This window comes from Heteronotia binoei, chromosome 9 (assembly GCF_032191835.1).
Source record: "Heteronotia binoei isolate CCM8104 ecotype False Entrance Well chromosome 9, APGP_CSIRO_Hbin_v1, whole genome shotgun sequence".
NCBI lineage: Eukaryota > Metazoa > Chordata > Lepidosauria > Squamata > Gekkonidae > Heteronotia > Heteronotia binoei.
The window spans coordinates 47,036,810-47,053,102 of record NC_083231.1 but is presented as its reverse complement, the minus strand read 5'-3'; positions in this window follow the sequence as shown (position 1 = coordinate 47,053,102).

The following is a 16,293-nucleotide window of genomic DNA, read 5'->3' as shown; positions in this document are numbered from 1 at the left end:
AGGGATTGGGCTTCATCTCTCTCTCTCTCTCTCTCTCTCTCTCTCTTTCTCTCTCTCTCTCTCTCTCTCTCACACACACACACACACACACAAACACACACAAAGCTCTTCCTGCCCACCCACCCCCACAGCTTTAGTCTAACAGAGATTTAAAGGCACACACAAATGCACACACCTTCTAAAACAGAAGCAGTTCCAAGCTTCTGAATCTGCCTGAGATCTAAAGGTCACATCATGGTTGCTGGGGCTGAGCTTCCCCTACTGGCCAGCTGGCTGGTGGTGGGGAAGAGCCTGCAAAACCAGGGGATCCCCCAATATGGTTGCCAAGTTCAATTCAAGAAATACCTGGGGACTTTGGGGGTGGAGCCAGGAGACTTTGGGGGTGGAGCCAGGAGACATTGGGGGTGGAGCCATAAGCAAAGTTTATTTATTTATTTATTTATTTTATTCGATTTATATCCCGCCCTACCCCACCGAGGTGGGCTCAGGGCGGCTCACAACAGTAAAAGCTAACAGAAATCGGTTTAAATATGATTAAAATTATACAATAAAAACATAAAAACCTAAAAATACAAAAACTCACATCGGTATACACTATGCTACATTTTCCTTAAATCAGTCCTTCAATTTCCAATATTCAGTAATCTGATGTTTGAGATTTAGTATTCGGCATTCTGATCACAATTTTTTATATGCCAACCGGAAGAGGGTTGTTTTACAGGCCCTGCAGAACTGCTCCAGGTTCCGCAGGGCCCTCACCTCCTCCGGGAGCTGATTCCACCAACAGGGAGCTGCAATCGAGAAGGCCCTGTCCCTGGTCGCTTTCAGACGGGCCTCCTTTGGCCCAGGGATTACAAGGAGGTTCTGAGACCCCGACCTCAGCACTCTCTGGGGAACATGTGGGGAGAGACGGTCCCTAAGGTAGGCAGGTCCCAAGCACAACTGAACTCCAAGGGATGATGATGATGATGATGATATTGGATTTATATCCCGCCCTCCACTCCGAAGAGTCTCAGAGCGGCTCACAATCTCCTTTCCCTTCCTCCCCCACAACAAACAGCCTGTGAGGTGGGAGGGGCTGGAGAGGACTCTCACAGCAGCTGCCCTTTCAAGGACAACCTCTGCCAGAGCTATGGCTGACCCAAGGCCATGCCAGGCCAGAACTCCAGGGAGTTCTGGCCATCACATTTAAAGGAACTGCACATCTTTTAAATGCCTTCCCTACATTAGAAATAATGAAGGATAGGGGCACCTTCTTTTGGGGCTCATAAAATTGGACCCCCTGGTCCAAACTTTTCAAAACTTGGAGAGCATTTTGAGAATAGTCGTCAGATGTGATGCTAAAAATTTGGTGCCTCTAACTCAAAAAACAGCCACTCTGGAGCCCCAGATACCCCCTGATCAGTTCTCCATTATACCCTATGAGAATCGATCTCCATAGGGAATAATGAAGTGCCCAGCAGACATTTCCCTTCCCCTCTCCGCCCCTCGTTTCTGACAACTCTGAGGTGAGGGATTGGCATCGCTATTCATGAGTTGCTGAACTTCCAGCTTTTTCAAAGTAACACAGAACAACCAAAGGTTCAAGTTTACCTTTCCTATGCAAAGGACCCCTGAAAAGATTGTGCAACCAATGGAGGATCTGGGCTGGTTTCACAGCCACTGGGAGCAGCCATGTTCTTCTGCCTCCTCCTCCTGCCCCCATTCAGCCTTAAAGTCACAGACACACCATCCCAAGAGGAAGCCTTTCCCAAGTGGAAAGGCACATGGTGGCTGTGGGGGCAGGGCTTCTCCCCGCTGTCAATCTGACTGGGAGTGGGAAGGAGCCTAGGAAAGCAGGAGAACCCCCGCTGGGAACTGGGGATTGGCAAGCCTATACCCCACCCAGACCTATCTAAAAATCAGATTTAACCCTGCTCACAGTGCCTGTTTGCTTTTGAGCTGAGCCCCTCATACACTCAACTGTTGTCCTCCCCGTCCCCACCTGCAACCAGGCCTCATTTTGGGCAGGAGCTCACAGGAGCAGAGCTCCAGAACCTCTAAATTTTAGTGCTTTTTCTTTCTTAACACCCCTCCCCCCAAAAAAATACTTGACTCTGGGCTCCATTGTTCAAACCTCCTGTGAGAATTTTGCTGGACTCTAAGATTTGACAAACTTTCTAATATTTTTCCCCACAAAAAAATGGGAAAATAACCAAAACATACAAGGCAAACAGATGGAAATCTTCATCATGCCCTTGTGGCCACATAGGAAAAAGTGATTTAAAAAGTAATATGTGAGTAAGGTTTTATTATGACAATTATAATTCCAGAAGCATTTTATAGTAGATGCTGAGTTGGTATAATTTGGTACACCTTTCGGTGATGTCAGGAGTGTGTGGCATATGCAAATGAGTTGTGCCAATGAGCTCTGGCACCTCTTTTTCTACAAAATGACCCCTGGCCACAACAATTTAAAGAAAGCAATATTTTGAACAGTTTTGTGTCTGCACAGTTTGTGACCATAGATTGTGAGGTAGTTTCTATGGGCACATGTTGAATTTACTGAACTAATGAGATTACATCAAGCACCATGGGTAAGTCATGAATAATTTAAAAGCGTAGGTGATTGCATAGTTGGCAATGGTAATCTGTTAACAGCATTCATCATGCTGGCACATGATCAGAAATTAGTGGTTCAAACTACAGCTCCCAGTGAGCAATCTGAGAACAAGCTAAGTATTTGCAATCCAGTTTAGAAGATTTGTCAAACACACTCAGTTGAGATATAAAACTTGTGAGTAACACAGATCAGCCCAATATATCCCCACCCCCCAAAAAAAAAGATTTCTTGAGTCAAGGAAAGGATCTTTTATCATTTTTCTTTCTCTCTCACTGGTGAGGTAGGCAGTGAGGGATATCTACAGAAAAGCAGTTTAAGAATACTGAGGTATAAAACATTTGTGATACAATTTGATCTAGTAAAAAAGTCAGTTTGAGTTTGTTATTTGGAATTTGCTATCAAACAGTGTCTTGAACAGGGCAATGGCTACGTATCACTGGCCTGCCCTCTGAACATCACAAGCTATAATACATAAAATGCATGTGAGAGTCACACTTTCCTAAATACCCTAGCACAAACACTTGGGAGTACAGGTCATTCACAGCTTCTCAGAATCAGGCATGCTGAGAACTTTGACACAAACATGACACTCTGGCAAATTTCCTTCATAAAACTTCCTTGCTTACAGCTGATATGAAGCCCTGATCAGATTGCTTCAATATTGCCAGTAAAAGCTCATCACAAATATAAGAATAATGCCAAGCAGATTTATGCTCTAACAGTACCAGTTATGCTATGGGGTTAAAGTTGTTGCTTGGTAAATAAGTAACCAGTTGCATCTGGTGAATGTTTTTATCCTATCCACAAACTAAATCATCAAGCTTAACAACTCAAAAGACATATGCAAGATACACATAATTTATACTTCACATGTTTTCTGCAGGAGATGCACTGCACGACATATCCCACCCATTCCCACCTTATCTTCCAGCAGACCTCAATGCACAAATACTGCCTAGACTAAGTTTTACTGCATTCAGTTTTTGTTTACAGCAATGTCAGTGAGGTCACAGAAATTCACTAATAAGTGAAGAGCTCATCTCATGGGGAATTCTGATTCCAAATGCAACAAGTGCGTCAAAAATTTGACAAGCAGATGCCAAAACAGCAACAACAACATATTGATGAGCTCCAAGCTGGCTGCAAATTAAAAAAAATAATCAGTTTTTTAATCCCCCCCCCCCAAATCAGTTCAGACCTGCAAATTTATTATATTTATATTGCATGAATGTCTAAAGTTAGCCAGGTGTTTTAGCCTTAACACTGTCTCATAAAGTATTAGTCAAGAGTCCCAACTTTTCTCTCTAAAGAATGAATTCTTGCAGGCATAAAGTTTTCACTTTATGGTGAAACCATCTTGACTACTTCATTCTTTTTATTTAAGTAACTGAAAAGGTTGAAAGTGGGAAGATAAAAGATACATCCAGTTCTCAATCTAGTACATTGCGTGGGTGAATAAATATAATGGATCCACAAAGCAAAGCAAAAGCATTGCAGAATCATTGTAAAGTCTACTTTGCCACAGCAGAGAGTAAGTGGAGGCTTTTGTCCATCAAGGTTGTTCTGATTTCCATTCAATAATAGTATATGCATGCATTGGAAGAAGAGAAAAGCTGCAATTACATAAAATCAATACACAGGTTTCTCCTTGGTTACTTGCCCAAAGGGGTTTTTATTTGGCTAAAGGGACTGAAAATATGTCAGCCAAGTGAGCATCAGAGGCCCCAAATAGCACTATTCAGGAGAAGAAATGGAGGAGTGATAAAGGGTTCTGGTTCTTTGCCTACAAGCAAAAGCTATCATCATATCCATGTCTTCTTTTCTGGTGCAGTTGTTAAATTACAGATTGGCCTCTAGGAAAACAGCACCTAGGATTTAGTCTTGAATGGGTGAGTTGGTTTATTGAGAATACTGAGAACCAGCTGAGATAGATATGGATTTACTGCAGGGTTCCTTGACACCCTCCCTCCCCAACTGGTGTTGAGTCAGGCACACCAAAATTACCAACAAGAAGTTTAATCTATCTTTGTTTCCATTTCCAGGTACTCCCTGTGCTCACCTCTGGGTTCACCTGCACTGCCATGCTCAGCTCCCAAGTGCCATATTCCAGACAGGTAAGTGAAGGGATATGACTCTGCACCTCTCCTTCTTTCCCACCTCTTCCCTGGAGCTCAGGATGCTTGTTTATCTAGCTGGAGGTCTTTACCCAGCTCTAGGGCCCAATCTATTGCCTCTTCTCTCTGGAGAGCTTCTCCCAGCCTCAAGGCTCCCTCTATGCCCTCCCTTTGCTGGCCTACTCCTTCTTTATGTAGATGATGGTGCTGGAAGTACTGGTGCAATGTCCCTGTGCCTCAGACCCAGAAGCAAGTGACCACAGAGTAGGCAAGGGCATACAGGCATGCACTAAGCATCTTTCTGTTTACTCTTTATTGTCACAGGCTGATTCCGCATTTGGCATTTGCCTCCCTTTTGCTCCGTGGTTGTTCCATGTGGGCGTGATTTCCCGATTCCACACTAGAGGATTTCTCCCGGATTCAATTCCCAATCTGTTCCGTGTGTTCTGATTCCACATTACTGCTGCTCCCGGAATTTCCCCCACAATTGTAGCAATTTCCCCCTCCCTCATTCCCCCCCCTTTTTTTTTAACACGCATGTGTGTTCGTGTTACAATGCGATCATCTTTGTTTGCATTACAACGTAATGCCAGAGGCATAATACTGGCAAAGTCACATGTTTTCCTTTCGCCCTGCCACTGGCAGGTTATCTAAGCCTCAGGAAATCTGAGTCCACGATCCACCATTTTTATCCACACACACTGAATGTTAAGCACACAGTTTTTTCATTAAAAGCTATAACAATTACAAATAGATGCATGAAGGTTTTTTTGGGGGGGAGATTTATGCCGAGGGGTTATGGGAGAAAGTTCCCCCAACCTATCAAAAATATAAACCTATAAACATAATCAAATTCCCATTTCCATTTGAGGCCCTACACAGGGGGGGTCGATAAAGGTGACAATCGCGTATCTTTAAAGTAGTTCATGTAACATTGCTATTTATTTAGTTGCATTGTAACGATCTTATTTGGAAAAAAAATTATAATAGGAGTGATTTAATCTAAGGGGGGAAGTAAGCACAATACAATGACTATCAAAATCACGTGGAATACCATAGAGAATGGGGGCGGATGGAAGCAAGGGATGTATTCAGTAAAAGAAAATCACATTACATTGTTATATATTTTTCGTGTTGTAACGTGAAACGTGATTTGTTTAAAAAAATTATTTCAGGAAAATATTGAATAATTTTCAAAGGGAAAAAAATTAAGGAAGTATGACAAAATAACTGGGTGGAATCATGGGCGTGGAGTTATGTGGGTGTGTTCTACTGATGCGAGAAGTTTGACAGTGCATTGGCGTGAGGTTCCGCACATAAATTTCGAGCCCCGAAACCGCATCAAAAATAAACTTCTCGCTTTTTGAGGATCTCCTAAATGCGAGCGACACTGATTTGGAGGCAGGTTAAACTTCTGCTCCAGGTCAAGATATGCGGAAACCAACATCTGCCCCGGGGGGAAACACAGCGCCGGAGCCAGAGCAAAGGCTAATGAGGAATCAGCCACAGTCTTCCTTTGAAGTGCAGATGAACACTCCTAGGGAAAAGCAACTTCCTTCCTGCTCTCTCTCTCTCTTCCATCCACACAAGATGCGGCTGCAATATACTCTTCTCTGCGCTCACCCCCATCTGCCAGGTAGATAGCATAGGATCTGTCTCTTTCTCTTATTCTGCACTATCTGACATGTATTTCTAGAATAAAGTAGATATTATTTTGTTTCAACTTGAAGGGATGGCTCTGTTTAACTTTGTAACCACATAGTCTGTTCAGATTCAATACAAGCACCTCCCCATTAAAGCCTCGTACACTCTGCTAGCTAAAGTAGGATCTGGACCACCAGAACCAGTACCTTCCCAGCAGATGAGAATGGGCCCTTATTGGGGCTTTTCCCAGCAACCAGCGGAGATCTGATATGAATTTTTTTTTAAAGTTTCTTCAGCAGCAGCTGCTACCACAGCACAAGGATCTTCACTGAGTGACTGCAGGAAAGCAAAAAAAAAAGAAAAGATTTTGCAACAATCTATTTTAAAAGGCCTCCTGTTCAACAGAGCTTCTGTTTGAAAGGTTGAAGAGTTACTGTTATGCTTTTGCATGACCTCACTTCCTGACATTTTTAGGTTAGCTCCACTTCCTGCAGCAGTCATTTTGTGATTGGTTCCGCCTCCTATGCGCACCACCCCATGTCACAATTCCAAAGGTGTCTGCAGGCTCAAAAAGTTGGCGACCCCTGGTTTAAAGAATGTGAGGTTGTTGAAGGACCCTCATGGACAAGTTGTCACATAGCCGAAAAGAGTGGAGGAAGATTAATAGAGCAAACTCTATTATCGCCTTGCCTTATCCCCTTCTCACTGCAGCCTTCTTTGCCGCATGGTAATTTGCCCACAAGGATTTGTTGGCCCTTGCCATCAGCTTTCCCCATAACCACAAAACTTTTCTCACAAACTCCTTAGTGCTAGCAGTTCATGATATCCATCCCTTTTTATTCCATGTACCAAATATAACTTCATCCTATGAGGAATTTTAAAAAATTGATTAATTTGCAGATCACACACAAATCCTTTGTGCCTGGCTTTTGATTATCAATCCATTTACTGCAGTAAACTCTGGAACCCTGATTACTATCTAAAGCTCTCAGTGCCAATTGTTATATTCACAGCAGCAGTCTGAGTCTGCTGTGAGATTGCCATCTGGAAACTTGGCAGGGGATGGAGGATTACAAACATCAGCTTTCCCATCCTGTGTGTTACCGCAGACATGGCATGATGCCTTCTATTAACCAAATAATCTCTCTTTTTCATCTGGCAACAAAATTTTATCCTTGTAATATTGATGAGTTGGGATAAAAGAAGACAGGACTTTGAAGGATCAAAGGAATCTACACTTTCAGTCTTTTCATAGGGTGACCACAGATCTGTGCTTGATTTGTAAGTCATCACAATGTAATTCCCACACTTTTTCTTTTTGGTCATATAAAATCACCAGGAAAATGTACCTTTTAAGTTTCTTGAACATTTACAAGGTAAATAGTTATCTTACCACATGGGTGCACACTCATACACTCTCTTCAATACACAAATGCTGTATGGGACAGCCTTCATAATGACCATACTAAGTTAAAAATACTCTCACCAGTGAACACAGGAACACTTAAACATATGAAGCTGCCTTATATGGAGTCTGACCATTGGCCTATCAAGGCCAGTATTATTTTACTATCACTGGCTATCCAGGGAATCACATCAGTTATGAACTCAGCATTTTAAGAAGATATTGGATTTATATCCCGTCCTATACTCTGAATCTCAGAGTCTCAGAGTGATCACAATCTCCTTTGCCTCCCCCCCCCCGCCCGCCCATCAACAGACACCCTGTGAGATAGGTGGGGCTGAGAGAGCTTTCTCAGAAGCTGCCCTTTCAAGGACAACTCCTGAGAGAGCTATGGCTGACCCAAGGCAATTTCAGCAGCTGCAAGTGGAGGAGTCGGGAATCAAACTCGATTCTCCCAGATAAGAGTCCGCTCACTTATCCAATTGTGGAGAAACATCATTTTAGTCTATGGTTATCTGGGAGTTGGCAGGAAGAGGCCATCAAACTGGAGTCAGGCTTCAGCCTAGTCTCTTCCTCCTCCCCCCTCCCCTCCAGTCTGGAAGCAGCAATTCTGAGGAGGTCTCCTAGAGAGACAGGAAGTCTTTCAGGCTGGTCTCCCAGAAGGCTGCAGGAGGAAAAACCAGTTCCTGGGTGGGAACTGGGTTTTATATTAGCGATTTTTGCTGGGAAGCCTTCAGTTTGAGTTGGGCTTTGAGTTCAGATAGTTGGGTTGGTGAGCCTGTCTGTGCTGGATAGTATGGTCAGGGCAAGTATTGTATAACAAGGAAAGAAGGAGCGTTTTTCCCTAGTTTGATTTATTTCTTCTGTTCACTATTTTAAAATGCCTGTATAAAGTTGTAAATTTTAAATAAATGTTTTGTCTTTTTAAAAGGTAGTCCCTCTGTACCACATAGTTTCCGCAACCGCCTTAGACGATGCTACTGCAAGAGGGGAGTCCAGGGAAGGGGGAAGGCATGCAGTTGGCAAGGGTGCCAATCCTCCAGGGGTCTCCCAAAGAAGGATGTTGGACTCTGGGTTAACCAAGTGCTGGGTTGGCAGAGGACCTTGAGGCCAGGCCTCAGAACTGGCAAGGGGGATTGGGAGTCCTGTTCCTCTCAGTCAGGAACTCCTAAATTGAGCAGGTGGTGGCAGCATGCCCTAGTGGCGGGAAGAAGATTAGCTCCCTTCAGGAGTTGGCAACTCAAAAGGGAGTTGACGGGACCGGGTCTGAAGGCAGAATCTGCCACACCACTACACCAAACTGGCTCTCTTTAACTGAACCTGGAACCTCTTTCTTCATGCAAAGCATATGTTCTATCAGTGAGCTGTAGCCCCTTCCCTGAAGACAGAGGGCACTGAAAGGGCATCAAGAGAAGATGCTCCCTACAAGAAAAGGGCCTTCAACCTCTCCTGGATCAGAGCAGAGTGTGCCACCATCAGGATTACTGACATATAATATAATTGGCCACAATTCAGCACAAACTAGAATGCATATTCAGATATTAATCAATTAACTAAAAGTGGTTTGGATTATGCTACAGGAGAAGCTAGCCCCAGGATCTGTGTCACAGCTAGCAGATTGCTCCCTGCAGTACAGCTAGGCTTCCCAATCCCCAGGTCCCAGCGGGGGATCCCCCGGTTTTACAGGCTTCCCCCCTCCCCCAGCCAGCTGGCTGGCGGGGGAAGCCCCACCCCCACAGCCATTATGCACCTCCATGAACAATTCCCATAGGGAATGATGGAGAATTGATCTGCTGGTATCGGGGGCTCTGGGGAGGCTGTTTTTTGAGATAGAGGTGCCAAATTTTCAGTATAGCATCTAGTGCCTCTCCCCAAAATATCCCCCAAGTTTCAAAAGGATTGGACCAGGGGGTTCAATTCTACGAGCCCCAAAAGAAGGTGCCCTTATCTTTCATTATTTTCTATGGAAGTAAGGCATTTTAAAAGGTGTGCTGTCCCTTTAAATGTGATGGCCAGAACTCCCTTGGAGTTCAATTCTGCTTATCACACCCTTGCTCCTGGCTCCGCCCCCAATGTCTCCTGGCTCCACCCCCAAAGTCTCCTGGCTCCACCCCCAAAGTCCCCAGATATTTCTTGAATTGGACTTGGCAACCCTAAGTACAGCAGTTTCTGGGGCTGGTTTCTCCTGCTGCCTGAGCTGCACAAGCTGCATGAGAAGCAGCCCAGGCTGCACAAGAAGCAAAATCCAAAATGAGCCAGTGAGAACAATCTGCTCCTCCCACCCCACTCCCAGCACTGCTGATCCTTGGCCTGTCTTCTGCTGTCCCTTTAAGGCTTACAATTATCTTCCCTTCATCTCCCCACAACAGATACTCTGTGAGGTAGGTGGATCTGAGAGAGTTCTGAGAGAACTGTGACTGACCCAAGGTCATCCAACTGACTTCAAGTGGAGCAATGGGGAATCAAACCCGGTTCTCCAGATTAGAGTCTGCAGCTCTTAACCATGACACCAGTCTGGCTCTCAGGTACATTTTGGAGGCTGAAATATATATATAAAAAAGATCTGAATTCATGCCCCTACTATTGAGCACTGGAATTATTGCATTAATGAGCCCCAATTCAAAATGTTTACTCAGACTAAACTTGCTGATACAAAATTTAATTCAGATGCAACTCATGGCCAAACAGGTCACAGTAACATGAAATCCCACACTACTGCCATTTATCCTGTAGAGGCAAACTTATAGACACTGGAAGAGTATGAAAATACTACCCGGTGGGGGGAGCAATTGAGGTTAGGAAAATGGCTCCATCAAAAATGGGCTTCATCCATTCTCTATTCCTTTTGATTACACCCTTACTTAAATTCACATACCAACAAGTCCACTTACAAATTTCTAGGAATCAAATTTTGTTTGACCTTGTCTTCAATGGGAATTAGGCCCAATGGGGAGGGTTGCCAGCCAGGCCTGTAGCTACAGGGAGGTCTGGGAGGAGCCAGGCCCATTCTTTAAAAAACACCTTCCAATTGTATGGCCCCTCCATCGGAGGACCCCAAATCCATCCCCTTTGCTCACCATTACTCTGAACAATTAGTATCATTGCTGCTGCTCTTTTCGCTTTTTTCTCTCCCCTAACACAGTGTGCAGAGCAAAGGGGAGGGGGTGGGAAAAAGTCAAGAGGTCTCTTTGAGAGAGGGGCACATCAAAAAGCGGTGGGAGCAGAGCTGCTATGAGTGCCAGGTCAAAGGGGGTTAGCTTGTGGAACTCAAAGCAACTTACAGTGCTAAGAGCCTAGGGCCAACAAACTGGGTGGCCCCCTGCCCCCCCCCCCAACCAACAAATCCTGCTGTGGGCCCCACCAAATATGAAATCCTGGCTATGGCCCTGTTGCCACCTCTGAGTTGGGAAATACCTGGAGATTTTGGGGTGTGGAGCCTGGGGAGAGTGAGGTTGGGGGAGGGGAGGGACCTCAGCAGCATACAATGCCATAGAGTCCACCAAGCAGCCATTTTCTCTAGGGAACTGTTCTCTGTCACCTGTGTGTGTGCATGCACATGTGCATGCATGCCTGGAAGTCATGGCTACTTCTGGCAACCCCTACTGGGGCATGGAATATGTTCAGAGAAGTATCTTGATACAGCCTGCCTCTGCCTCCTGCTTCTGGTATTCCAAGGAGGTCTTCCATCCAAGTATTTGCCAGGGTCAGCCTTGCTTAGCGTCCAAGCTATTACAAGATCAGGCTTGCCTGGACTACACAGGTCAGGGCATTTCTTTTCTTTTCTTTAATGAAAGTTACATTGATCAGTCTCCAGTCTTCCACTATAGAGGCTGATCTTAGGAACAAGCTGTGTTTCTTATAAGATCAGCAATTTCATGTTTGAGTTCTTTAAGAACTCTAAGATGGTCCTGGTGATCTGTTATTTTACAATTTGCCTGCAAGTTCTATCTAGAACTTACTCCCTAGTCACTGCTATTTGCCTAAGCTCTATGAACTCCTCTCCTAAAAATATCAATTTAGGAACAGATATTTGCCATATATCTTCATTACCTATCAGCACTGCACAGCATGAATCTTCCCTGCCCACCAATTCAGCTGCATGTGTATGCATGCATGCATGATTACTTTGAGCAGAACATGGATGGGGATGAGGATTTAGATGTGCATTCTTTTGAAATTAATACAGTGAGTGTGGACATTTGCATTCCGGTGTATATACAGATGCAGAGGATATCTTAGATGCATTTTCACTGGGACTCACTTCAGCATTCGTATTTTGTCCCACCTAGACAACTATATAAAACTGCAGCAAGTAAGCTTCAGTTTAGCTGCCAAGACAATAGGGATATGTCATGCCTTCCCTGGAATACTCTTGCAAATTCACAAAAATTGCCAAAAGGGAAGGAATGGATTTGGGGATGAACATGTTCATAAAAGAAGCTCTGCTTTTGGTCAAACACTTTGTGGGAAGGGATTAAGGCAGTTGAAGAAATCATTGCACTACTTGCATAAATAGAGATGTAGTGCTCAGAATATTTAGGAAGAAATGTGGCTGTGTAGATTTAGCAGACGCTTCTACTGTGATAAAACTAATACACGTTAATCTTTCTGTAAAGTATAGCAGGAGTGTTAAACTCATTTGTCATGAAGGCTGGATCTGACATAAATGAGACCTTGTCGAGATGGGTCATATGTGTACCTATTTAAGATTAGATAGCAGAGATATAAACTTTATAAAGGAAACAGACAAACACAAAGATTTTTTTTTAAAAAAAACTTTAAACATGCTTAAAACATTAGCATTCGTTGGTCTTAAAGGTTCTTTCTTTGTATTTCTCCCATGGAATCTAGGGAACTGGGCAAGGAAGCTCTGACTCTTTCCTTCCTTCCCCAGGGAACCAGGAGGAGAGGCGCCTCAGCCAATAGAAGAAAGACAGAGCCTGGCAAAGCAAGCTATTTATCCCCCCTTCCTCCCCAAGGGAGGAGCTTCAGCCAATGGAGAAAACAGAGGTTTTGCTCTGCAGCTCCTGTGTGATTGAGCAAGCCTTGCAAAGCAAGCTGTGATGCAGAAGAAAGCAAGAGAGAGAGAGAAGGAAGCAGATAACAGCCAGTTACTCGGGGGGCCTGATAGGAGCCCTCTGGGAACCTGATTTGGCCCCCAAGCCGCATGTTTAACACCCCTGGTTTGTAGGAACAGTTGTACACTCAGTTCCACTGACTATAATGAAAATAAATTGGTTCAGTCCCATAGATATGTGGTTTGTTCTGTCAAAAGTGACATATGTACATCTTTGAGAGGTAACATTTGTGGCTATGCAGGACAAAATGTTCTCTCTATCATGTAAAACTGTGATTACCTTTAAATGGCTTTCAGTTGGTATTCCTGTAAGATGTATGTTTCTTGAGTGACAAGAGCATTTACAGTCTGTCCAGATGAGGAAAATAATGTTAATTACTCCATGGATACAGATGCCTGTGTTGCACTATAAAGGCCACATGCCATTGAAAAGCATTATCATTGCATATCAAAGAATGGGCACACTGAATGTTCATTTCAGTTGTGATTACAAGGACAAGAGGAACTACAGATAATTAATAATTTTTAACAGCATACTCAAGGCCAACAAGCATAGATAATTCTTGACAATGTTTTTAAAAATTTCTGCTTCAGGGAAAAAGCCTTTCACTGAGAAATGTTCAAATAATTTAATTCATTAATTACAGCACACAGAACAGACCTTCATTGCCATCTTTTGTGATCCTATGTGCACACTCCCAAAACACAACAAACTCCTCAATGGAACTTCACAAGAGAAAATCAACAGTGAACAAACAGGCGGGGATCTTGTGCATATGACAAACTGTGTTATGCAGGAATTTCCCCATTATCTTCCTGTGTGTTCCCTGGGATGCAGCTTGAAATCCTCAGTCCTACCCAGGCCTTTTTTTGAGGAGGAACACACAGGAACACAGTTCCAGCTGGCTTGGTGTCAGGGGTTGTGGCTTAATATGCAAATTAGTCTTTTTGTGTGTAAAACAATGGTGATATCAGGTGGTGTGGCCTAATAAGCATATGAGTTCCTGCTGGGCTTCTTCTACAAACAAAGCCCTGGTCCTACCAATACATATTCTACTATTCATATATATAGAAGATGGATCTTACATGCAAATAGCATTTAAAATTTAGACCACCAGGATGACTTCAAAAGTTAAAACCCAGTTAGACTACACTGCTGCAGCCAAATCCAGGTATCCACATTGTCTATTGACATCTGGAATGCTTGCTGAAAAAGCAGATGTATTGAAGAAAATGACTTCTTTCGCTGAGTTTCACGGTATATATCCTAAAAAGAGAGAGTGGGAGAAAAGATTGTTTCAGAATGCCTATGTTATTTGCACTCTTATCATAAACCTGCAATAAACACTAATCTTCCTGCTAGCTTCACCATAATTTTAAAAAGCATTGTTCCGCATGCTGGGAATCTAATGTATGTATCCTGCAAGATTCAGAGGCCATCCTTCACAAAGTAATCATTGTCTGCTGTGTTCATAACATGAATTCTGTGGACCTTCCCCCCCATAGCTGCTCAGATTTTCATTGCTCAATAGGACAACTGCATGATCATTAGACAAAGAATTTGTGATGTCCTAGGGATAAACACTTAACAAAGTGTTCATGAAGTAGCTTCATCATTTGGAAGTAACATGCATATTTTCAAAGTAAAAACTCCCAAGTTTGTATATGAAAAATTCCGCAAGGAAGTAGTAGCCATATCCTAATTTTCTAATAAAATTGATTTCCCTGATGCTTATAAACTAGTTTATATAGCCTTATCTAAATTTTTAATAAAACATTTTGAGGATTAGTACTTGTACAATGTAATAAATACTATTTGCAGAGGAAATTTAATGGCATTTGATAAGAGACTGCCTGCATTATTTAACAGTCCCTTCATCCTTTTCTATGATATAACTGCTGATGACGTGTATCATAATTGACCAGCCCACTGGTTACACAGTCACATAGAGAAAATCATAAATAATGGTTATGTATTAAAACAACATAGGGGAATTGGTTGGACCATGTTCCCATATAGATCAGTGTCAATTAATTTTAGAATGTAAATCGTTAAAATTCCCCATGTGCAGGGGTTTCTTGTTGCGTACATCTCTATTTCACAGCCACAAATCCTGCACTGTATGTAGGCCACTCATTTGCTGTTATATCATAAAGCCAAAAGGTTGGGTGGAAAATGCCATTTACTAATAGCATGAAATTGACTGGCCTGAACTTAGGAACACAGTTCTGAAGTGCAGAAACACCAGCCTTTAATCACTGAAGGAGGCAGCCTGTCTAAGTCAAACCTAATTACCAAATGCTGTTTATAAATATAACTCTCAAATGTCACTAATGTACTTCAGGCAGACATTTTAAGTGGATGTTATACCTCTGGCTGTTAACAACCCTTAATATTACTGCTGTGTCTTCAATATAATTTTCTAATATTGTAATTTCTAGTAATGCATTGGAAATCAGTAGAATTTGGGGTGAAAAGCCAAAGTTAAGTCTCATTTATTTCATGAGGAAAAGTTAAGCACTTGCCAGCTTTACAGGAGTATCAGAAAAATGTCTATTTCTGCTTCATTGACTATGCTAAAGCCTTTGTATGGATCACAACAAACTGTGGCAAGTCTTTAAAGAGATGGGAGTACCAGTCCAACTCACATGTCTTCTGAGAAACCTGTATAAGGGTCAAGAAGCAACTGTCAGAATGGGATATGGAACAACTGATTGGTTTAGAATAGGAAAAGGAGTTTGACAAGGATGTATATTGTCACCCTGCTTATTTAATTTATATGCAGAGTACATCATGCGGAATGCCGGCCTGGATGAAGCAGAAGCCAGAATTAAGATTGCAAAGAAAAACATCAACAACCGCAGATATGCAGATGACACCACTCTAATGGCAGAAAGTGAGGAGGACCTAAAGAACCTCTTGTTGAGGGTGAAAGAGGAGAGCACAAAAGTAGGCTTGTAACAACATAAACCCCCCCTAAAATCATGGCATCAGGCCCCATCATACCTTGGCAAATAGAAGGGGAAGACATGGAAGTAGTGACAGACTTCACATTTCTGGGATCCAAGATCACTGCAGATGGTGACTGTAGCCATGAAATTAAAAGACATTTGCTCCTTGGGGGGGACAGCTATAGTGAACCTAAGCAGTATAATAAAAAGTAGAGACATCACCCTGCCAACAAAAGTCTGTATAGTCAAAGTGATGGTATTCCCAGTAGTAATGTATGGCTGTGAGAGCTGAACCATAAAGAAGGCCAAGTGCAGAAGAATAGATGCTTTTGAGCTGCAGTGCTGGAGAAGAATCTTGAGAGTCCCTTGGACTGCAAGAAGATCCAATCAGTCACTTCTAAGGGGAATCAACCCTGACTATTCCCTGGAAGGTCAGATGCTGAAGTTGAAACTCAAATACTTTGGCCACCAAATGAGAAGGGAGCACTCACTGGAGAAG